General features: G+C 42.8%; 1 protein-coding gene across 3 annotated transcripts in view; it reads right to left on the bottom strand.

Moving 5' to 3' along the window:
• ELFN1 (extracellular leucine rich repeat and fibronectin type III domain containing 1) overlaps positions 1-25792 on the bottom strand; it is a 189044-nt gene that overhangs the window by 132210 nt on the left and 31042 nt on the right. The window contains exon 1 of one of the 3 annotated variants that reach the window (XM_066576314.1): positions 15621-15956. The exons of 1 other annotated variant lie outside the window; for it this stretch is intronic. The gene's annotated coding sequence lies outside the window, so the exon portion shown is untranslated. Of the gene's footprint in view, positions 1-15525; positions 15569-15620; positions 15957-25792 lie in introns of those variants that run through there. One more of the 3 variants, XM_066576315.1, reaches the window with a different exon arrangement.

The following is a 25792-nucleotide window of genomic DNA, read 5'->3' on the forward strand; positions in this document are numbered from 1 at the left end:
TGTAGGGTCAGCAGGGGTGCAAGACACAGAGGGAACCCCGGTTATGCTCAGTCCTTGCACTACACATAATACAGTGCATTCATTTTGCCTAGATGGTTCCTTTAACTACTTTAATGCATCTGAAGGTAGAAATATAAAGAAGACCTGCCAGATTTTACTCTCATTTCCTTGTCTGCAGGCTCTTGGTAAATATTAGAGACCTCCTCAGTCACCATAAAATCCTTGTAGTATAAAAGAGTTAATAGAATACAGGGAGGAGGGGGATGCAGCTGCAGTATTTCTCTGTGTAAATTGAACTTGTTGGCACTCCTTGAATGTCTTTTTTAGTATTTGTTTTGCCCATGAATAAGAATTCTGGAGCACCTTTTTTTAAGAACTCTGGGGTAAATTTACTAAGCCCAGCATTTCGGACACCTGGCCACTTATTGTATCGAGTGCATCCTGGCATCTCCGTGCGCCTTCTTAGAAATGCATGCCAGATCCCACTTTTTGTAGATTTTTGGTATAATTTATGCCAGCTACATAAATTGGTCAGTCTGAGGTGGCCACACACCATTCAGACAAGCCCCACCAACTTTTTAGGAAAGTGCCAGGGTGGGTGCAGAAAGAAAAGTACCAAATTCTACGCAAAATCTTGCAACTTTTGTAATCCAGAAATTGGTGTAAAATGTTTTGTAAATGTGCCATTCTGACATGCCTGTTATTCTTCTGTGAAAGATGGGAATATAAAAACTTGGTAACTGGGTGTTATCAATTAGGCCTGATTCACGTGGCTACAAAGTCGCGTGATTTTGTAGCGCTACAAAAACACATGTATGTGTAGCCCATGGTTTCCAATGGGCTCTATCAGGCTACAAAACATCTCTCATGTGAATGAACCCATCGGAAACCATGGGCTTCACATACATGCGTTTTTTAGCGCTACAAAGTCGCGCAACTTTGTAGCCCGTGTGAATAAGTCCTTAGAGGTGTGTCTCTGCCCCTACCCCCCATACTGTCCAATTAGAACTAATAGCGTCAGACTATGTAGGGACACACCCATTTAATGAAGAAAACTGTAACGCCCCCACCTTTCAATTTTTAATTCTGAGTAATTGCTTAATAATGTGTGTCACTAGATCTCCCCCTTCTCCCTGCTGTCGCTAGAGTTAATACATCTCTCTCCTCCACCTGCTATAGACTTTATATATTTTAAGTTCATTCGTTTCAGTCTCCCTCAGTTTGCCTGACTGACAGATTCTGCAAAGCTTATAGTCTTCCAACTGTGCAGTGATGGAAACATCAAAAATTAGCAATTAAACATTTTTTATAACACCCAATCGCAAAAATAATTTTGTTAAAATACATGGATTTATAAAAAAATGTCACAAAGTGTCCATAGTTTTTAAATTGCACACCTTTGCCTCCACTAGGGGGGCTTAAGAGATTACTGCATATTATTTTTAATATTGAATTAAATTATAAGTGCATAATCACATGACCAATGAGATATCCGCAGCATCACCATGTGCACTGTTGGCATCAGTGTTCATATCCTGGGAGTCATGATAGCAGGAGTTTGGGGTCGTGACACTGCGGACATCTGATTGGCTGCAGCGGTCACATGCTTCCGCCATCTGACAACCTGGAAGTTACCACCAAAAAACAGTCTGTGACTTCAGCTGCGTCCTCAGACTCCAGGAGAGGTGAGTATACCCTTGTTTTTTTATTTCATGCAGGGCCCAGCTGAGGGATGGGGTTTTGTCCTAATTACAAAACCCCTTTAAGTCCCTGACAATCATCCCATGGTAAAGGATCCTTAGTAGAGATGAGCGAGCAGGCTCGGTTAAGACAGTTACTCGAGCGAGCATTGCTCTTTTCGAGTAACTGTATACTCGTCCGAGAAAATGAGGGGGGGCAGTGAGGGTGAGCAGGGGGGAGAGAGAGAGAGATCTCCCCCCTGCTCACCCCTTCAACCCCCTGCTGCCCCCCCCCCCCCCAAATTTGCTTGGACAAGTATGTAGTTACTCGAGAAGAGCGATGCTCGCTCGAGTAACTGCCTTACCCGCGCGTGCTCGCTCATCTCTAATGCTTAGACAAACGTGTCTAAAGATGTGCCAAATGTATTATTCAGCATGAGCCACTGTGATAAATATGGCACATTTTTAGACTGTTTACACTGTCTTACTATTAGACAGGATTAGTAAATCTGACTCAATGTTTGTTTTGAGCACTTGTAACATAGTGATAGTAAACTAATAAAACTTGACCTAAAGGTGTTTTTAGACGGAACGATTATCGCTCAAATAAGATAGGCCGCCTGCAGACGGCCGGGTCGGATCTCGCTGCGAGAATTCTCACAGCGGGACCCGACCCGAGCCCCTGCAGAGACCATCGCAGCACTCATCTCTCCCGCGGCTCCTGCTCTTCGATGTGCCGGCTATCCAGCGCACGCGCAGAGCGGAGCCGTCGGCCGGGGAGTGACATTTCTGTGCGAGGCTCTGCGAGCCCTACATAGAAATAGAGCATGCCGAGATTTGTTTTCCGCGCGTGATTTCACGCAGACAAATCATGGCCGTCTGCCTAGGATTGCTTAAAATTCATTGCTGGCACGTTCACTAATCGTTCAGTTTAAGCAGCGCTCATTGAGTCCTTCTCAGTCACTTATCCAGCGCATGTGAAAGACTGAACAATTCTTGTTTGAACGAGCCAAGGATGTATCTGCCTGTATAAACAGGCTGCCTGTGAGCCAACGAGCTAGCGATGACGTCACTCGTGTGTTCAAACGATAATCGGCTTGTCTAAAAGGACCCTAACTCAATTACTGCTCCTAATAGCCAACAGTCTATGAAGCTTGTGCTTTATCATCATATTCTAACAACAAGACAAAGTTTTAAGGCACATCAATTAGTAGAGGAATAGATAAAAAAAAGTCATCCCACCACCAAAAGTTTCCTTTGAAAGAGTCACACCTGTCCCATTCATTTCAGTAAAGTTGAGCTGCAATACCACACATAACCCATGGCCAGGTGAGGCGCTGTCTATGGAAGTAAAAAGCGGCGTCGTTCTAATTCTGTGCAACCTCTTTTAAAAAATCAGGTTTATAAACTGCTATCAGACATAAAACTCTTCTGCCTCTCATCTATGCCATCTCAACTTTTACATACCTAAATATCACTGCACAGTAAGAGAAGTGAAGCTAATCATATCCTAATTAATTTTAATGATGGCAAATGCAGATAGCAGTTTACCAAGGGACCAGATAGGAAACAAGGTACGAAACATCAAGAGGACATCTGGCAAACTATCAATTTGTTCAGAATCCCAATTATACTTAACTACTAAGTAACAGGGCTGAGAACTACATATATAGGGAGTATAAATGAGAAGATAAAGTGACGCCTCTAGAAGACCACCCCTGATCTAGGCCAGATGAGAATGAGATTTCAGGGCACTTACATACTAAGTATTTTTGCCCTCATTTTTGAGAATACAGGTGTCTACAGGGATTGCTGGAACCAGATTCTCTCCCCATTCATAGTGACTAACAGAGGTGTAGCTAGGCTTTCCGTCCCCCAGGGCAAAGAATCAGTTTGGCACAACCCCACCCATCCTCAAAACTTTAGTCTTCATTTCCAGGTGCAATCTCTTTTTTTAAGGCCGCCTGAAGACGGGCGGAAATTCCGTGGCGGGATTCCCCACGGAATTTCCGCCCGTACATGCCTGCATAGGATTGCATTACAACACGCAATCCTATGCAGATGGCCGAGGTTTGTCTGCGCGAAATCCAGTGCAGAAAACAAGTTGCGGCATGCTCTAATTCAGAAACGTCATTCTCCGGCCGCCGACTCCGCTCTGCGCATGCGCCGGCTGCCCAGTAGCCGGCACATAAAAGAGCCGGAGCTGCGGGAGCGGGTGAGTTCCGCGCTGCTCTCTGCAGATGCTTGGGTTGGGTCCGGCTGCGAGAATTTTCGCAGCTGGATCCGACCCGGCCGTCTGCAGGCGGCCTAAGAGATTAGGTTTATAAGCTGGTAACAGACGGAAAACTCTTCTGCCTCTCATCTATACCATCTCAACTTTTACATACCTAAATATCCGACATATCAGCCAGCTGTAAATTCAATATTTCTGACGCTACTTTAAATAGCTGTAGCTCCAATTTTATAAGGGCTATAGACAAGTTTTAAGTGTCATTTTAAAGCAGCAGTTTGTCCAAAAATTTTCCTGTAGAGCCAGCTCTGTTCTGGGTAAACTGTAGTTGGGTTAAATTACTAGGCTGGTGCCCCCCTTATTCAGTCTTGACTGCACCTGGGGCACATGCCCCACCAGCTCTCCTCTAGCTATACCCTTGGGACTAATCATTATGTATATCCATATATATCTAATATAGCTCACAGGATAAGATCAAGAATGGTGGAGGCCTCTGTGCAAAACGTGTATAGGAGGGGGGCTTTCAGGTTTGGGAAGCAGAAAAATTGAGTAATTTGCATAAAGGGAGAAATGCATCATCGTGATAATTGTTTATGCTACTTTTTTAGCATTTTTTTACCTTGTGCAGTTTAACCTGATACAGGCCTAGCACTATAAATAAAGGGTGCAGGGTCCTGGGATTTAATCCTGTGTCATTGTAAAAATATGGCGCAGGATTAAAGCTCCTGCTCCTATAATCTAGCAGGAGCAGGTTGGGTCCTCAGTTCACTGTGAAAGCCAAAGACTTGAAGACTCAGAGTTTTTTTTACTGCCTCTGTCTTCTTTTTTGCAGGCTACATACCACTTAACGAATGCTATGCAGAGAATAGAGAAAGTAGAAGTGCCATTTCTGATATTTGACCAGGCAATCAACCCCTTGGCATGACAGAGCTGCTGGGCCTTAGCATGACCAGATCCGCTATAGGGACTATTGTTACTATAGGGGAATGTTTTCCCCTGTAGCTTGAGCTCCTATGGATGCAGCTCCTATGAATGTCCCAGTTACAGTGGAAAACTGCGAAATACAGAAAAAAATTATAATGTGAATGTCCCCCAGAGATTTTATATGATGTAATGGGGATATAGATGTTAAAAATAGTTACAAAAAGAAGTTAAAAAACTATAGAAAAATATTAAATAAAAAAAAAGAAAACAACCCACCACTCACGTCAACCTAAATAGTTGCCATATCCACCCTGTACTCCAAGACTATACAAATTATATATGGAAACATCCAAAATAAAATGGAGAACCTATTCCTGTACTTTATTTTAGCACAAATATACTAATTTTAAAATTAAAAACTATAAATTTTTAGAAAAAATTTTTTTTTTGTACACAATACAGACTTATGCACATGGGCGTATATCATCTGAGTTTTCACGCCCTGCCTATATACTCTGCCTCTCTGATGCATTAGCTTACAATGCATCAGTGCACAGGGGCATATTTCCACGACGTAAAAGCATCCGACCGGTGGCAGCTGCATAGATTCCTATGGGAACCTATGCTAGCTGCCGGAGAAGGGAGGAGGGAGGGAGTTTAGCAGCGTGACTGCTAAACTTCCTCTCCCTTGTCTTCTCCTCTCAGCCCTTTGCCGCTGTTTGCAATGGGAGGGGGTGGGACAGGGGCAGAGCTAAGTCTCTCCCCTCCCATTGCTGGCTGCAGTCAAGGGGTGGGAGCTTAGCTCCGCCCCCACCCCCTCCCATTGCAAACAGCCAGAGGGGAGGAGAGAGGAGGTGACCCGACGAGGGGGGGGGAAGGGGGAATGTCGACCCAGGCCCCCTTGGCCCTGGCGTCTATGCGGGACGTGCCTGTAAATCGCATACGGCCATGTAAATGGGGCTTGACTCTAATAAAACAAAAAGTGAAAAAAGGTATTAAAAAATAGCCCCACATGGCATGAAAAAACACAGCAAAAATATCTTTGGTAGCTCAAGAACAAGAAATAGTGCCATAAAACCACCACCAAATTGCCTGGTCTCTTAGGCCTGAAACATCCTGGTCTTTAAAGGCTTAAATAGTGACAAATTCTTATCAAACCCACATCCTTCTCTAGACACTGAAATGTGGAGTGAGAGGGGTAACATTAGCAGTTTATGCTAGAATTCATGTGTAACACCTGGAATAAATGTGCCCTACAGTCCTTTCACTGCTGTTTTTGCCCCTCAGGGCAAGTCAGACAAGCTTTTTTTTGTGCCCGCGCCTTTATGCGCAAAAAAAGTGCATCTGATAGAATCATTGGTTTCCTATGTAGTGTTCACATGTCCATCTTTTACAGGTGCAAAATACTTGCACCTGCAAAAGATAGGACATCCATGCCTGGGAAGGTCCGTGCTGTGTGGAAGAGTCCCCCCACAGTGTTCAGTGATGACGAGTCTGCAGCAGGGATGAAGAAATCGCCTGCCACAGCTGTCATAGCTGTGACAGCTGTGGCAAAGAACCGCAATGCCATCCCATTGCTTTCAATGGGGCCGAAGGCTACTGCCGCCAGCACCATTTAAAGCATGAGATGCAGGCAACCCCTGCAGTAATTTTCGGGGAAGGGCTTGAAATATAGTTGAATTCAATTAATGGCTGAGCACTGTCTCTGATTGGCTGAGTGCTGTGACCAAGCATATATCATAGTCTATGACTGCTCATAACAGGCTTATATTTCAGTTTCTGAAACATGGACAGCTAAAGATGTGCCAAATTTATTTACAGATGCATTTTCTTGCAACATATATTTAGGCTGTAAACTGGTCGGTCTAAGTGAATCTTCCCCACTGAGTTCAATAGTTGTACTGCATAATCTTGCTTTCTAAGGGCTCATTCACACGAGTGTGTGTTTTGCGCACGCATAATACGTTCATATGCATGGAATTTGAAGCGGAAAAACAGTGCGCACCTAAACAAGATAGGACATAGCTGCGCGTTTTGCAGGAGATTCCATTGACTCCTACGGGAGCAGGAGTTAATGGAAACTCCTGCGCTGCCAATAGCCTCCCCGCTGCTTACAGCAAGATATTTAAAAGATACTCCTCGTCAGAAACACCTTTTAAATGTCCTGCTGTTAACCCCTTAGCCCCAGCGGGGATGAGGGGACTCCCAGGGGGTTCCGTTAATCCCCGCGGGGAGTCCCCTCATCACTGAACACTGTGACAGCACTGTCACAGTGTTTAGTGACGAAGGGACTGCAGCGGGGACGAAAGAATCAATGAACGGCTGAGCACTGCTTCTGATTGGTAACAGCTCTTAGCCAATCAGAGGCAGCGCTTTCTGGAGGCAGGGATTTTTCAATCCCCGGCTACCAGAATACAGAAGAAGACTGCCGGGAATGAGGAGAAGATTCGAACAGTGCTTCTAGGTTACCAGGCGATCAGCTACTGATGACCTATACGAAGGATGGTCATCAAGACAAGTAACCTTGAAAACACCTTTAAGGTGGTTTAACCCCTTGAGTGGCGGGTTTCCTACCACCCTGTCGTGCCCACCAGGGCAGGTTTTTTAAAATGGTCTAATCATTGAATTTCAACTAATTTTGCAGTTGCGTCTCCCAAGAGCCATAACTTTTTCATTTTTCCATTGACATGACCATCTAAGGGCTTGTTTTTTGCGGGACAAGTTGTGATTTTTTAAACAGGGGGGAGGAAAAAAAGAAATGGGGAAAAAAGAAAAAAAGGGGCCATGTCATTAAGGGGTTAAATAATGTATTAACTTTCTTCTCTGGGTGATTACGATGCATGGATACCACATGTGTGATTGTATTTTTGATTTTTTACAAAGTAAAGGGAGACAAGTGTTTTTATTATTTTTTTTATAATTTTTTAACTTTTTTTTTTTTAATTTATTTATTTATTTTTTGTCCCTTTAGGGGACTTCCACAGGGACCCATCAGGACCCCCTGATCACATTCCGGGGGTCCGATGGTGACAGCCCTTTACATGCTGCAGTGACAGCCCTTTACATGCTGCAGTCACATAGACTGCAGCATGTAAAGGGTTAACACAGCAGAGATCGGAGGTTTTCTCTGATCTCTGCTGTAAGAGCTGGTACCTAGCTGTCCTCTGACAGCCAAGCACCAGCTCTCCCTGCCACAGAGACCATCGGCTTGCTTCTGACAAGCCGATGGTCTCTATGGCAACCTGTAAACAAAGCAGGAGATTGCCGGCAGATCGGCAATATCTTCTGCTGGTTTTTCAAAGCCCTTGCTTTGTTCTCTGTGGGTCTGTGCAGGCAGAGCACACTGTCACAGCTTGTGGCATTGTGCTCTGCAGCTCCCATAGTGATACATAGCCCGGAAATCTTCCGGGCTATATCGCTATGGGCAGTGGAGCTCGTCATGGAAAATTTCCAGGCGTGCCACTCAAGGGGTTAAGGGATTGGATGGTGGAGGTCTATAAATGGTGGAGACATTGCCCCTTTTGCATATGTTATAAGCTGGCATTGATTCCTCTCAATAGAAGCTGGGTCTCATGACAATGAGTAATGAGGCAGTATTCATAACAAACCATAATTTTTACAACATGCTCATTTTCTATGTGTTGTCTCACATAGCCCATCCTTGTGAACATATATGTACAGCAATATGTGGATAGGGTGTATACAGTGGCTAGTGTAAATTATGCTTTTCGGCTATTCAAATGGATGGAAAGACTGGAGAGACTATACCATCCCCTGACCCACTCACCCCCTAGGTGTCTCCACATACTGTTTGGGTGCATCATAGGCCTCTCACAGACTAAGCCAGAAACCTACTGTACACTAATGAGGGGTAAACACCCCAAAACAGCTGTCTGTGTATGGTTCTCTGGCTTCCTATTACCAATCATTGTTAAGAATTGCAGGAATGCTGCCATCCAATAGGTGGCGCTGCAGAGGTATTTTTCCATCTTCCTTATTTGAACATAATATAAAACGCAGTTGGAACCAGTCTAACCACCTTTGCAACAAGACAAAACCCTTGCTCATTCACAGTTTTATACTATAGAAAGAAAAAAAAAGCAATAAATCTGTTGACAGCTGCTTGCTGATGGTTTCCAGTTAAAAAAAATTATACTATTTTCTTCACACTGTAAAGAATTAAATGAACTTCAGAGCTGCTATATTCTATAGTGCCAATACTAATCAAAGATGGAGCTTCACTCTCCGACATTGAATGACTGGCACTGCAGCAGATGAAGTGTTGATCAAAGGGACTGGTAGATAAATAGAGTTATTGGGCAGTTGGGTATCGCTGGCTTTTACTAACTTTGTAATTGGGTGGATTACACCTTGGGTTGAGTTCAGCAGAACAGCAAACTAAGCTGGAATACAACTGGATGTGTGTCTAATTTTATTTCCTGGCAGCTGGTAAGGGTACAGCCTGTTTTGCCAATGTCCTGCTCATCTGTGGTTCTGGATCACTGTAACTTGGCAGAGAACCTGCGCGCTGGTCCCTCCATTATCTCTAATAGTGCTGCCAACATGTATTTTTCTTAATTTGTTGTATCAATTTTACAACCTTTCCTATGACAATAATCTTATACTGGGCTAAGTAATTTACAATCCTCCTGCCAAGTCAGCTGCCCACGGGAGAGTAGAGGGAAGGGTTGTTAGTTACTTACAGAATGTAATAAAACACAAATGAGATAAAATAGCTAACCGATTCCTATTGCATTCCGAGTGCGGTCCCACACACAAGTACCTTCGGAAATTGCAGGGAAAGTAAGGCAATTTGCAATATAACATTACTATGGTTATTTCATAGACCCGCTGTCTGGGAAAATGACAAAATAGAGCATTACACTTTGTGCTTTGTGCTGACTAAAAGCATTCGGGAGCCGTATGAGTGGCAGAAACAGCAAGATTAAAATGCTGGGAGTCCTGGGAAAGTGATTCTCTGGTGAGGGTCTCTCCGCAGGTGTGGGGACTACTTAGCTGTATTTGGTTTTGAAAAGTGGTTGGCATTGACTATGATACAGTATACAAAGTATATTCGCCAGCTTCCTGGAGAGAGATTATGGGGTCAGGTAAAAGAAAAAGAGATTTTATGGAGGGGTGAATGTGGCGCAACCTTCAATTGGGAAAGAATACTTTAAAAAAAGATCTATGATTATTATTAAAACCAGCTTGTATACACGTTTCGAGGTTTGGGAACCTCTTCCTCAGTACTTGCTGAGGTTACACATCTACAGATACACAGTTAGCATCTTTAGACGTGTAACTCTGTTTTTCTTAAGAAGTAGAGGACAGAAGAACTGGGCCTGTCTAAGTTTTTTGTGGATAGTAAAAAAGAATGGCATGCAGAAGTAAAATAATGGGCACATGGACCGCATACAGATGTGAAAAACATCTGTTTTTTGCAAATGCAACACATTTTTATGCTACTCTTTGTTGGATTTCCAATACCCTTATAAGCCTCCAGCACGCCAGCAATGAATTAACATGGATAGTACTAGAGATGAGCGAGTATACTCGCTAAGGCACATTACTTGAGCGAGTAGTGCCTTAGCCGAGTATCTCCTCGCTCGTCTCTAAAGATTCGGGGGCTGGCGCGGGTGACAGGTGAGTTGCGGTGGGGAGCGGGGGGAGAGAGGGAGAGAGAGATCTCCCCTCCGTTCCTCCCCGCTCTCCCCCACCGCTCCCCGCCGGCCCCCGAATCTTTAGAGACAAGCGGGGAGATACTTAGCTAAGGCACTACTCGCTCGAGTAATGTGCCTTAGCGAGTATACTCGCTCATCTCTAGATAGTACACATCCACATTAGAGCCTATGGTGCTAAGCAGATTGACATTTTTTTTCACGCAGACTGAAGTACTACTATTCCTGTCCGGATCACAGGCAAGCAATAGGACATGCTAATCAATGTCTACATACTGTGTCTGTTGTGAGTTGTGCCTGAGCCTCTTGGACACAACTTGCACACATTAGAAGTGTGCACCCAGCCATATTCTATGTACTATCTATCCAAGCTAGAGTGAGTGGACCTATTCTGATTAGTAGTGGACCGGAGAAAGTACTTGGCAGCATTACATGTAGGCTAGATCCACACTTGCATACAAAATCTTGTCCATGTTGCATCCAGAAAAAACTGATGTTTTGCCATGAGTATGCGGTTTGCGTATCCATTTTTTTTTACTTCCGTATGTCATCCGTTTTTCATGTCCACAAAAATAAAACTTGAAACAGGCCCAATTCTTTATTTCTGCATCTCGTAAGAAAAAAGGAGGGCGGATGGGCTGCATCTGAATGCTGTCCGTTTTTATTTTTTTCTAATCTCTGAATGAGCAAGTCTCGTCCACAAATCACATTAGAATACTGCGTCTCATGGGTTTTTCAAGCAATCTATGCGTCCGTGTAAAACGAAAACTGATGAGTCTCTTGCCAAATTAATTGATAAGGGCTGTGTGACATCTGAGTCCAGTCCATTTTTTACTCAAATAGCACACAGACAGAAAAATGCTAGTGTGCCAGAGGACATGGGCTGCTGAACCAATGGCATCAGGAGGGGTGGACTAGGCTAACATAAGTTGGCGGGGAGGTGGGTAAGAGATTGTTATAGCCAATAACCCAGACCAGGAGGATTATGTTAATTTTCCTATGAGGCCTCCACCTCTGCCATTTATCTTCTGAACTTCTAAACTTTATAATATCATTATAATAGCCATGCCTGAATGGGGAAAGCAAAAACTAAGATTAAACTTGCGATCATTAAATGGGTTGTCTTGTCTAAAAGAACACTTTCAAATTGCTTAGTTGCAAATTCTGCATTCCATTTCCTCATTCAGACCTTAGTCTACTAGCCAGAGTGGCTACAAAAATAGTCTTTCACTTTGGTGTACCCGGTTTTGTCAGCCTCAGGGCTTATTCATACGAGCGTATATCGACTGCTGTTTTTGCGGCCGGCCGATATACGCTACCATCTGATGCATTGGATTCCAATGCATCAGATCACACAGGCGTATTTCTGCAGCGTAAAAGCGCCCGGCCGGTTATCATAGTGCTGGGCGATTTTATGTTGGGCAGGTAAGATAGTCCTGGAACTATCTTTCTGTCCGGAACACGTTGGCCGCTGCATGGGCTCCTATGGGAGCCAATGACAGCGGCCGGAGAAGGGAGGTGGGAGGGAGTTTAGCAGCGTGACTGCTAAACTCTCTCCCTCTTCTCTCCTTCTCTCCAGCTGTTTGTAATGGGAGTGGGCGTCCCTTCCGATTGCTGGCTGTGGACAAGGGAGGGGAAGGGGCGTCCCGCCCCCTTTCATTGCAGTCAGCTGGAGTGGAGGAGAGAGGTAGAGAGTTGGCGAGGGGGAGGGAAAGGGGAGATGGCTTAGCAGAGCTAAACTGTCTGCCCCTGCCCAACGGCATTGCGACCTCTGCGTATATGCGTCGGGCCTGTGCCGACTGAACGGACGCACAAATGTTAGATTTGTGCACCTGTTCACACGTTTTTACGGCGCCAGCGGGCACATGTATAAAAGCTTACGGCCACGTGAAAGAGACCTCACCTTGACCTAGCTGCACAACTGTAGAGAGGGTTTTGTAAGTAAATGTACAGAATAGACTGATAAGGACTATTGCAAAAATGTTAAAAATTGTCTAGTTTATATATTAAAAGAAAAAAAATTGCATACTATTTAAGGGTTTGGTCAGACGAGCGTTTTTTTCTTCTTGCGCGCCTATGAGTGCAAAACAAATGTGCTCCATGGATGTGCAAAAAGCGTGTGACGGAAGGTCCGTGCTGTTTTTTACATGTGTGTGGAGCAGCTGTACTTGTAGAAGTGCAGCTGCTCCATGAAGGTCCCCTCATCACTGAACACTGTGACAGCACTGTCAGTGATAAGGGGACTGCAGCGGGGACAAAAGAATCCCCTGCCACAGCTGTCACAGCTGTGTCAGAGGACCACGATGCTATCCTATTGCTTTCATTGGGACCAATGCTACTGCCGCCCCATTCATAGCAATGGGAGCGGATTGCTATCCCCCACTGTGGCTGTGACAGCTGCAGCAGGGGATTTCTTGGATGTGAAACCCCTGGATGCTATCACATCCAGGGGCTTCACCTTGTTCTCAACGTGTTTGGCTGCCTCATCGCCGGCCACATTGAAGACATAGGGGGAAGATGCGCTCTTCTGCCACAGTTGTGGAAGAGGAGCATGATGCCATCCCATTGCTTTCAATGGGGCCAGCGCTGCTGCCGCCCCATTGAAAGCAGTGGGATGAAGGCAACCCCCCGCAGCAATGATTTTCGGGGAAGGGCTTGAAATATAAGCCCTTTCCTGAAAATCATCCCAAGCTGTAGATGGGGCCGGCAGCAATGGGATAGCATCGGGGTCCTCTACCACAGCTGGGCAGGGGATTCTTTCATCCCCACTGCAGTTCTCTCAGCACTGAACACTGTGACAGTGCTGTGACAGTGTTTAGCAATGAGGGGACTTTCGTGGAGCAGCTGCTCCAGTGAACGGGCAAAGTTTCATGAGCTGCGCATACGAAACTTTGCCTGTTCACATGTTTTCCACTCATGCAAGCTGCGGGGTTTTTTTTTCGTGCACATAGGTGCGCAAAAAAACATGCTTGTCTGAATGAGGCCTAAGAGGGCCAATTACTACAGCACTCACACTCTCTTATGTATGCTTTATGTTGCTTTTATTTGTAATGCTCCTGCTCCTCCTCTGCTTGGAAAGTGTAGGTACTCTTTAAGAAGAGGGAGATAGGGCCTACCAAACATGGGCCCTCCCTTCAAGTTTTAGACTATAAGAGCCTCATAGCAAATACAGGAGCTAGCACAGCATTGGGAACAATGTCTTCTATTTTTCGGAGTGTAAAGTTAGAGGGATCTTTTTTTCCCCCCGATATCACACTGTGATTAAATACTGGAAGGACGGAATGACTAGAGAGGACAGTGGGTGGAATTTTCCATTACCGTTAAATAGAGCAGTGAATCTCTTTCGAAAACCATGGTACTGGTTTCAAATAATAGCGAGAACTTTCTATCAAATCCTCCAATGGTCCATTCACTTCCAAATAAAACAAATTTTTAGACCAACGCTTCGCGGTATTCAATATGCTCATTTTCGGTTTAAGTGTTTCCAAGACAACCCTTTATATCTCAATGCTTTCTTCTTTGTGGCGCTGCAAATGTTAAAGAAACAGTGACAAAGAATAACCGAACCTCGAATGTGTTACAGCTAAATCAATTTAAATATCCTAAAGCACTGATATTTCTGGCCCACCAGAGGTGATGAACATGGATCGTAACGAAGCCTGTTTGCGCCTTAATGAACAACTAATTTTTTGCTTTTTTCATTGGGGTATTCCTAAAGCCATACCTTTTTAATTTTTCAGTCAACATAGCCGTATGAGGGCTTGTTTTTTGCGGGACAAGTTGTATTTTTTAATGATATCATTTTTGGGTACATATAATGGGAGCATATAATTGTATATCTTATATTAAAAAAAATTTAAGGCGTATATCTTACATAAAAAATTTTTTTTAGGGGTATTGGGGAAAAAATAAATTCTGCTATTTGTTTTTTGTATTTCATTTTTTGGCATTCAGTGTGCAAAATAAATAATGTGATAATAACATTCTCTGGGTGCTCAGCTGTTGGATAACAGCCTGGCAGCTGCTCTAACAGCAGGTACTGAAGAAACCACAGATCCCCGCTGTTTAATGTTTTACATGCCGCTGTCAGTGAGACCTGCAACATGTAAAACGCTGACAGGGAGAGGGTTTCCATTAAAGGGAATGTTGACTCATGCAGACAAATAAACGTTTAGAGAAATTCATCCGTTGAAGGGAATGAGGCTGAGCTGCAATACCAGATACAACCTCCTCTCTTTTTTTGACACAAAATCCTTCCTCTCCAATTCTATGGCAAATTCACATTCCATTACTTTTAATGGGTATATGCACCATTGTTTATGCTGTGTGGATTGTTTTTGCACGCGTATTTCAAGTCTTCAAAAAAGAAGTGACATGGTACTTCTTGATATTGGTTTTGTGCAGAATCCATGTTGGGCATTCCCCATGCAGATTTTCCCACTGAAAAGGGTTAAATTCTCCTGTGGATTTGTGGCCATACATTTCCATAGGGGTTGACAGCCAGCTTTTCACAGACTCTATATAGCATATAAATCTTCATAGTACACTTGCCCCTCCACTTTCTGCCCTGCTTTTACAGGTAAGTACGTCGGAAGTTCCATTATGGTCTGGGGAGGATTTACGTGGCATGGTCTCAGTCCGTTGGTTATAGTGACATAAACCATGAACATGGAGGTGGACCCTGACATTCTACACAATAATGTGTTGCCGACAATGTGGTAATACTCTAGAAATGGTCAGTAATACTTCCCACAAGACAACGTGCCTCGTCACAAACCCAACACTGTTTTACGTTGGTTTGGGAATATGGATGTGTAGCGAGCGGGGATCAGTTTTGGTTCACGGTAGCTTTAAATTCTAATTCCTATCCGCTCTGGGTTGGAATAAGGCGTGATGATGGTTGGAGTTTGAGACATCAGTCTGCAGCCAGCCAGAGTGACGGGCAGCTGGGTAGCTGCACCCACACAGGGTCATGCTACAAAGTGTTTCATTGTTGAGGATTGTAGTCCCTTACCCTGGAGGGTGGTGTAGCATGTGGCACAGTGCAGACGTTCCTTAGTGAGAAGGAACTCCGGGAGTCAGGGTAAGGGTGAAAAAGGTAAAACTCACTTTTTTTGAAACTCCAGATGAAACACGGTTACATCGAAAGTAGTCCCAATTACTGTTCACAGACATCCGGAGTTGGGTGACTGGAGAGACTGTCTTCAGACCAATGCATTGTATCTAATAGTGAAGATACTGTTCTCTATATCATGCATTCCATCTGGCACTTTCTTTCAGACGTGGGGAAAGGATATCTCTGTCTTTCTATCCAATTTTCTTTCAATCTTCTTTTTCTTCTCTATCTTTTTTTACTTATGCTAACCTTTCTTAGGCTTTTCGGCACCCTTCCTTCTCACTGCATTAATAACTAAACTCTTTCTCTCTCTGTCTTCTCCTCTTCTCAATAACATTTCCTCTAGCCTGAACTTTCTAGAACGGGGAGGAGCCATTTATAGCCTCTAGGTCCTCCCAGCTCCCATATAATTAAAGTGGTATACACACATTCCAATAAAGCTTTAAACATAATTTAAATAAACATAAATATTTTAATTAACTATGTACATTCTCTATGTAATGACAAGTCCAGACCAGTACAGATGTACCACGATTAGACTAGCCTGCACAGAGTCCTGACCTGAACCCTACTGAACATCTTTGGTACAAGGTGGAACTTTGGGTCAGGAAATATTACCAGCTTCTATCTTCTTTGAAAGAACTGGCCAGATATTTGCAGGATGATTGGAGGGAAATACCAGCTGGAGTGTATCAGATGTCATTAGGGCCAAAGGAGCCACACTAAGTATTATCATATGGAAATAAATACTACTTTTGATTCTTAATCAGGAGACCAATTACTTTTGGTAGGATAGTGTCATGGACCAGTTGATGTGCGCTAGAACAGAACTGCAGTCACTTCATGTGTACTAGTAAGGTGACTCAGTGACATCACTTACTAAATAGAGTTCAGCGACATAAGATCCAACTGTTAAGTACATTAGAACGTAATACACGACATAAGTCATTATACAGTCATAAAACAGTTATTACAACACTACGTTTTGGGTTTGGGCTGTAGACATGTACAGCTACAAGGTGCCCCGAGCTGGATAACTTAATAAGATTAAAAAAGATCCCCTTCCAGGAACCCTCTCAGGCATCCTGGATATTATATAACCCATGACATCGCCGGTGTTTATATTGCCTCTAAAATATTCATGCTGTAATAAAATTTGCCCAGAAGCGACAAGTCACCGTGGAGATGTTTTCGTGGATGTTTATTAAAACTATTTAGCAAAATGCGACTTTTACATATTCTACATTTTGCCCCCTAAAGATAATCCTGTCAGGGGGCTAAATAATGGCTACTTCAAATTGAAGGGGTCCTATAGGTTTAGGAAGGTGGGTCTGCAACGCTACCCTTATTCCATGGCCCGTGCCTGGTATTGGGCTTCAGCACTTTTCAAGTAAATGGCGCGGAGTTGCAATATCAGTAGCCTCAACTGTATGGGGGAGGGGGGGGGGGCAATTCCAGACACTGACTTTGTCCCTTTCATCAGATTTCATGCGCCTAGACAGGAGTCTTGTGCTGTTATCTGAAGGGGTATTTACATCTTATTATATCACTAGAATATGCTGTAACGTTATGACTGGGGGAGGATACAGTCTTTAGGACTGTTACGATCTCAAGAACTAAGTGACCAAAGTCTGTTCTGCTTTTTTCCTGCACCCCTATGTTTTTATCCAAGTTATTTACTGTGCAGTAAGAGGAAGTATTTTATCCTATGCCCATACAAGCAAAATGCGAGTACGTGTATACACAGACAGCTCAGGCAGGCTTCTTGAGATGTTTATATGCTTGTATAGTTGCAACCAAATTTAACCCATGAACCCCTTAACCCCTTAAGGACCAGGCTGTCTTGTACCTAAAGGACCAGACACTTTTTAGGGTTTTTACCCATGTGGTGGTTTTACTGCCCTATCTTTATTCCTTCAGCTACCAAAATTATTTTTGCTGCATTTTTTTCCCGTGACATATAGGGCTATTTTTTAAAATATATTTTTCACTGCTTTTTTTTCGTTTTTTCGTTTTATTGGGGGTAAAAGGCTAAAAAAGGATTTTTTTAAACATTTATAGTTATTTTTTTTTTATTAGTATATTTACGCTAAAATAAAGTATGAGAATGGGTTACTCATTTTTTTTGGATGCTTTGATATATAATATGTATGGTTTCGGATTACAGGGCGCATACGGCGACAGTGTAGTTGGCATCAGCTTTGGTTCTTTTTTTTTAACGAATATATTTTTATTTTACGCTGTAATTTTTTTTTAAACTTATATATGTAGCTATTTTTAGTCCCCAATTATGTCATATAAGACCTCTGGGGGGTCACTCACATGGTCTTTTTTTTATTACACACTTTTCCACTTTAGTTGGGGCATTCATAGGAGCGCCAGTTACATGGAAAACATCCCCCTGTTGTGACAATAGTCACTGGCAGAGCTGATCAGGGTCTGCGAAGACCCTGCAGCTCTGCTGTAACAGGGAGTACCCAGTAGTCACGTGATCGCTTTCACACTTCCACTTTCACTTCTTAGTACATAGCGCTCTTAGCACTATGTACCCAGGAAATGAGAAAGCGGAAGTAGTTAAAAAACGCTTGTCCCTTCTCCTCCAGATTCTCAGCTGTGACTGTCAGCTGAGAACCCAACCGTCTGCTTGATTGTAGAAGCAGAGGCTTTAATCCTGCACAGTATTTTTGCTATCAGCCGGGATTAAAACCCAGGACCAAGCTTCGTGTATTTACATTGCTTTGTCCTTAACGGGTTAAGGACATGTCTTAGATGGGCAATAGGGTGCCTTCACACTTGCGATCACGATAATCACTGCATTTTTTTAACGCAAATGTCAATAGGACTTTTTAAAGTTTAAAACGCATTGCACAAAAATTGCAAGTGTGAAGGCGCCCTTAGGATGCAACATTTTTCTGAGGGATTTTCATCTCCACTTTTCAAAATCTATAACTCTTTATTTTTCAATTGACATAGCCATATGAGGGCTTGTTTTTTGCATATCGTGCTGTAGTTTTTAATGGCACTACTTTGGGGTACATACAGCTTTTTTTAATCACTTACAGGGCTCATGCCCACGGCCGTGATGGACTCTGCCAGGGGAATATCGCAGCGGAGTCCATCACAGCACCCCCTCCAAACCCCCATACTTACCTCTCCGGATCCTCCGTACGCATCCAACATGGAGGGCTGTTGCAGTACACACGCCAGCGGTGAGTGTGGCCGCGTATTCATGTGATACTTCCGCTGTGCTACAGCGGAAGTATAGTGTGACAGCTGGCGTCCATTGACTACAATAGAAGCCGGCAGCGCGTATTTCCGTGGCATCTAGAACATGCTGCGGTTTCAATGGAACCTAATAGTTGCAGGGCAATGCCGCGGATTTCTGCCACGGCAGAAATCTAGCCATGGACATTAGCCTTTATTGTGCTTTTTGGCGGGAAGCAAAACAGACAAAATAAGCATTTTGCCCCTGTTTTTTCACGTTTTTCGCCATGAATAATAAATAGTGTGTTCAATTTATTGTACAGGTCGTAGCGGAAACAATAATAATTATGCCAAATATGTAGGTTAAAAATAAATAAATTAATTAAAAAAAAAATATATATATATATATATATAAAGATGAAAGCCCTCACTCACTCATTCACTGACTCACTACTAATTCTCCAACTTCCCGATGTCGTAGAAACATGAAATTTGGCACGAGCATAGATTATCTCCAAAATAGGAAAAGTAAAGGGGTCCAAACTCGATTATTCAATTCCAGCGCAAAAGAACTAGCGTCCAAATGAGTATATACTGACAGGAATAAAACTGACTGTCGTATGTATTGAAAGGCTGTAAAGTACAAAAGGAAGTGGACATAGACTGCTGCGATGGAGTATGCCTTTAAGTATAACAAGGGGCTGCAACCTTCAGTCTGGGTAGGAAATTTGAATAAAAAGGGGCGTTACCTTTTAGGGTAAAAATGAGGAGAGTGTCTGAGGTGGCACATTCTGTGTAGTGGCATTTTCACATACAGTCTGAGATAAATCTCTCTCCTTTCTGCCTATACACTGAGAGGAATCTATCTGATCTGTGTGTTATGAGCAGCGTGTGTGAGGTGGCACATTCTGTGTAGTTTTCCGTGTGAACACCAGATAAACACCAGTACCAAATTGACTTGGGCGAAGCCGGGTATATCAGCTAGTGTATAATACAAAGGGGGTTTTCTTTTTTTTTTTTAATACACTATTTTAATTTTTTAATTAAACATTTTTTTTATGTCCCTGTAGAAAACTTAAATCGTGAAAGCTCTGATCACTCTGATAATGCATTGCAATTCTTCTAAGTGTTGCAGCGATTCAAAATAAGCACACTTTTTTTCGCCTGTTTGACTCATGTCTAAGAGAGGGGTCATGTCGAGCTGTGCGTGCCCACAGTATGTTGACTGACAGCTCCTCTCCCTACTTCTGTACAGGAAGAAACCTGTCAGTCAACATACTGTGACTCAAGAGCTTTTTTCTACAGGTCATTATGATTACGACAGACACCATATTTATATAGGTTTTATCATATTTGACAATATTTGCACTACATGGACACTTTTTTGTGCAAAAAGATTTTTTTTTGTACAAAAAGATTTTTTTGCGGTATCACATTCCAAGACCATAGCATTTTTAATTTTCTGTAGACTAAGCTGTAAAAGGGCTTGTGATTTGCAGGATGACTTGTAGTTTTTATTGGTTGTATTTTAAGGTATGTATGACTTTATGATTATTATTTTGATTTGTAAGAAACAAGATAAACAGGAAATTGATATTTTGATATGTTTTTCTTTTACACAAAATGTCAGCAATGTTTGCAGCATCTATGGAGTTAAACAGCATAGAAGAGTGATTAGATGAGCAAGTCCTCATCTTATTAATCCTTTTCTGGGACAAAGACCCCAATATGTGACCATCAGAGAGTAATAGAAGAATCACAGATTCTGCTCTGGCTGTTTATCCCTCACTGCCTACCTCTACTCTGCATACAGACTGAAATGACAGCTGTAAGTTCAGTATTCCTGCTCCCACTTCAAACGGCTGTAGCTCTAGTTCTTTTGGTCTTACTGTCAAGAATGTTGGCTTTAAAATTAGATCAAAAGTGTGTTAGTAGCACCGACAGAAGCAAAGTGACAACCGTTTGCATTAAAATGAGCTCTGTTCATCTAAAACTGTAATGTCTTTTACCTTTTGAATAAACAGAGCTCGAGGTCTTCAGCAGAGAAGGTTAAACGAACACTAAACAGAGAAAAAGCGCAAAAAAACACCTTAATATCCTCCTATCATTTGATTATCTCAGATTACAATTACAACTGATAAATATAAGTGTGTGTCCCAGAAAATCAGGCATCTCCTTCCTCCTCTGCACTATTCTGAGTAGAGCTGAAAAACAAGTGGCTGCAGCAGGAGCCTCCCCCCTCTGTCTGCAGTAGGACAAAAAGATAATTAGCCCCTGTCCTGTGGTGAAGCCACACCCCTCAGAAAGTCTCCAGCTAAAAATGGAACAGATCGGTTGGATATTAACCCCCTCAATACTTTGCATGAGTTCTAGAAGACTTTCGGGAACATGTGAAATTCTGCAGACTAGCAAACAGTGGGACTAAATTATCTCCCAAGTACTTTTATAATTTATTTCTAGCTTTAGTTTTAGATAGATAGATATGAGATAGATAGATAGATAGATAGATAGATAGATAGATAGATACTAGATTGATAAAAAAACATGTCTTCACTCAAACATTATTTTGAAATGGGGTTATCTTCATGTAGACCTATAGGAGACCCATTATTGTGCTAAAACCTAGGCCCACCACAGGATCTTCTTGTACTCTGTAAAGTCAGTCCAATATGGAAGCAATTAAACAGGGCATCTGGTGGGCTCAGACAATCTGGCATATATTATTCCAGCTATACCAATAGAAGACATATTATGAAAGGCTTTGGTTGAATATTCCTTTTAAAAACTATAACCCTCACTTAGTTTACCATATAATATTCAACAAATGAGACTTACCCGGGCAGCATACTATCTGAAAAGCTCCTTCCTACGATCAATCTTTGCTTGCTCTACTCATCAAGTCTAATGTTCTTCTGACAGTCTTGTGATTAAGACATGGAAAACATATGTAAAGTACGTCTGACTTCTACAGAAGTATATTAAGGAGTAAAGCAGCTCAGGAATAGTGTTCAAGAGCGGACATTAACTTTAAAGGAGCTGTCCGAGATATTGTCTGATATCACTGGGCTCAGCAGTGTAGGCATGAGAACACTGAGGTCAGTGATTGACCGCAGTGGTCATGTGTGTATACGGACGTGTCACTATTTCAGCCATGTAAACAAAGTCTGGCGGTGAGGACCAGAGCAGAACACTGCAGCGGCGAGGGGGTCGAACCAGTTATTAGACCTTTTTTATTATTTGAACACATTCGAGACTCTTATTATTGCCCGGATACATTCTCAACTTGATTACTGCAAGTCGCTACTGATCAGTCTTCCCTTGATAAAAAATCTCCCCTTTCCAATTCATCCTGAATGCGGCAGCCAGGCTTATCTTTCTCTCTAAATGCTAAACTGATATTTGCACCCTGTGCCAGTCACAGCATTAGTTGCCCGTCCACTGTATAAAACAATATAAATTCAGCCCTCTCAGCCATTAAGCTCTTCACAGTGCTGCATCTTCATGTATCTCCTCGCTCATCTCTGTCTACCACCCTACCTGATGCTCTTCACTTTGCTAATGACGTTACACTAAAGGCCCATTTACACGCAAAGACAATCTTTCAAATGATTGAAAGATTGACAGTTTTAACTATCTTTTTGCATAAACTGCTAATAGACACTAATGTGCACTTGCAGTTTATTACCTTCATTTGTGTGTAAATGAGCCGCCAGCAGCTGTTTGCAAATCCCAGCATGTGGTCTGGACTTTGGACTCAGTTGCAGTGCTTTCACATGGGCTGCCAAGGGCTGTCAGCTGAATACAATGTAACCAGCTGCTCCTGTGGAGAACACAGTGTGTGGTCTCTGCTATCGCTCTCCGGCTAAACAATGGATTTTAAGCTCACCTAAAAATCATCGTTCGGCCAAAGAGTGAAAGATGGAATCGTTTACAAGCAACGATTATCGCTCAAAAACCATTGTTTAAACGAATTTTGAGCGATAATCATTGTGTGTAAATGGGGCTCAAGTTTGTCTTTAATCTGGTGCTTCCCCTCCGGTCTCCAAGATGTTTCCTGAGCTTCACCAGTTCCCCGGATAATCAGGTTCATCCCCAAAGTAACCTAAAAACACATCTTTCTAGGGAGGCCTACCACATTCTCTAGTCTAACTCTACTACAATTACACCACTTCTACATTCCTCCTCAGAACCTGATCCCATCATCCCACCGTATCCTCCACACCCCATTACACTTCATATCTGTATATACACAGGTATCGCCTGGTAACTGCCTAATACAGCTTCATGAATACTACCCTATTTATATAAAAGATATATTGTGCAGAACAAGCACTATTGCTCTTTGTGTCACTGCTGTTACCTCATATCTTGTATGTAATGTGTAACTTTGTCAATGTGCCTTCTGATTTGTAAAGTCTGAAATGTCAACCTGGGAGGGGCCTTCACAGTGATACTTGAGAAGCGGGTTGTGATAAAATGGGAAGGGCATTCAAAATGGGTGTGGCTTATCTAAAGGGTGGGGTCAAATATATTCAGATATTACTATATCTTTATCAAATCCCAGATTAAACCCTGAATTGCTTTCAGACCCCCTAGCTTAATTCAGACCGTAGACCAAATCTCTTAAATATACTCCGGTCCTAGAGTAGGCCCCTCAATTATAGTCAAATTCCAGACCCCTATATGAATTTCAGACCCAGGATCAGACCCCGAACTTTATTCTGACCCCAGATAAGACCAATAATAATATTTAGTCCACAGACCAGACTATATACTCATTCTCCTCATTCCTGTCTCTTCTACTCTGGGCACCGCTGCACTGGGTCCTGATGTTGTCTAGCTTATGGATGTTGCGTGTACCTCCACATACTACATCCAGATGCTGGATAGAGCCAAAACCTGTTGCAGTGGTGCCCAGAACTCAACAAGAGCTGTGAGTGAGGGGAGTAAATGTACAAGACGATATTTATTAGGTTAATGCTATAGAAAATGGCAGATATTTAATTTTCGCTATGCCTGTGCACTTTTTATAGCCTCCATCCCAACCATATATAACAGGGTGACTGGATGAGGGAAGCTGAAAATAGAGTGACTCTCTCTAAAACCGTGTGAGTTGACCTGTCTGGTAACGTGCTAAGGAAAATGTTGGCGGTATATAAATACATATTATCATTATTATCATTTTGCTAGGCAAAAACGCTTGATCACCTATCCTCAGGGTAGGTCATCAAAAGTTAATTGTTGGAGACCTGCTGCTCGGGAGGCGATGAGTTGACCACCAGCTATCAGTGCAGTGGGCTGGACATGCATCATAAGTGACAGCAGAGGAAGTTCGCTAGCTGGTTTCACATCCATTGAATTCATTGAGAACTGAAGCCAACTATTAAACGTCTGGCACTTCCACCTCCGATACCAAGTTGGGAAGCGGAAGTGTAATATCCGTTTCATCTCATATTGATTTCAATGGGAGTGAAACCCGCTAGGGCACTTCCACTGCTGTCCCCTATGATGCACATCTGGCCTGCTGCACTGACAGTGGGCCGGATGATCAGCTCATTGCCAAGGGTCCTGAGTAGGGGGTGATTAACTGTTGATGACCTATCCTGAGAATTGGTCATCGATAGCTTTTGCCTGGAAAGGCCTTTTGACACATTTGCTTGCCCTCAGAAATTTTTCAATATGTGGGACAACCACTTTAAGACTGTCCATAAACAGACTGATACCAGTCTTCAAACTGCCTACTTACCGCTAGAGAGATCTACTGATGGAAGAACATGAGCAGTGAGTACCATGCTTTTCTATCTGCCCTTCATATACCGTATGGCTCAATTTTTGCTCTGTTACGGACTGTACTTTCTGATTCATCCAGAATTGGTTGTAAATGTCAGGTCTCTCATACAGTGTGACACCACACAGAAGTTGTCATTGAGGATGGATTTCCTTTACTACCACAAGTCACCTCCAAGTATTCTGTTTGGCAGGTCTTCGAGTCATACAGGACATTTCCTATCCTGAAGGGCAGCAGCAATGTGATATGAGAGTGAAACAGACATGGATGTATGGTACAAGCTGCCCTTTGGGCTCTCCAAGGAACACATGCCAAGACTCACCAGTGATCTTGACAAAGTCTCCCTAGGGATCTTCAATACTGAATAAGCATCTGTACGTGTTTAACTTCTATACCATTTCGTGCCTACAGTGAGGGTGATTGCTCATGTCACTCTTGGCTTGAGCCTCTCCTGACATTATTGCTAACGGGCAAGTAAATCTCAAATTTAGTATTTTCACATCAACATTAAAACTGGAGACATTGCATTCGAGGAAGTAGAGGGGTCATAACAGATCCTTGTCCATCAACATTTTTCAGGCGTTCTGCATGTGACAAATATACCTGACGGCATGGAAAAGTCTTTGGCCTCTTGTGGTGTTGTGAATTTCATGCTAATGACACAGGAAGCTCATTAAGATATCAAAATGAGTGAATGTAAAGGGATTGGCCAGGATTCTAAAAACAGCACCACACATATCTACAGGTTGTGTCTAGTATTGCAGGTCAGCCGCATTCATTTCAATAGAGCTGAGATGCAATACCAGACACAACCCATGTACAGGTGTGGCGCTGTTTCTGGAAAAAAGCAGCCATGTTTTTTGTAATTCTGGTCAATGCCTTTAAATAATTGGAGGAGACCAATACAAAGTGTTGAGAACACAGGAACTTCATTAAGATGGTGCCCTGCTTGGATTCATACCCAAGACTTCAGTGTTGCATGATGCACCATGCTGATATAGAAAAGCCTACTGAGTTGCCATAAATATGGCTACTTTCACACTGCGTTTTCATGATTTATTGAGTTGAGTTTAAAATCTCAGAGACATTCTAATTAGCTTGACACTTACCCATGCTCTCACCTGGCAATTCAGCGCCACATCCTCGCTGTCCTACTGATCTTTATTGGGTATG

Source organism: Eleutherodactylus coqui, chromosome 8 (assembly GCF_035609145.1).
Source record: "Eleutherodactylus coqui strain aEleCoq1 chromosome 8, aEleCoq1.hap1, whole genome shotgun sequence".
Classification (NCBI taxonomy): domain Eukaryota; kingdom Metazoa; phylum Chordata; class Amphibia; order Anura; family Eleutherodactylidae; genus Eleutherodactylus; species Eleutherodactylus coqui.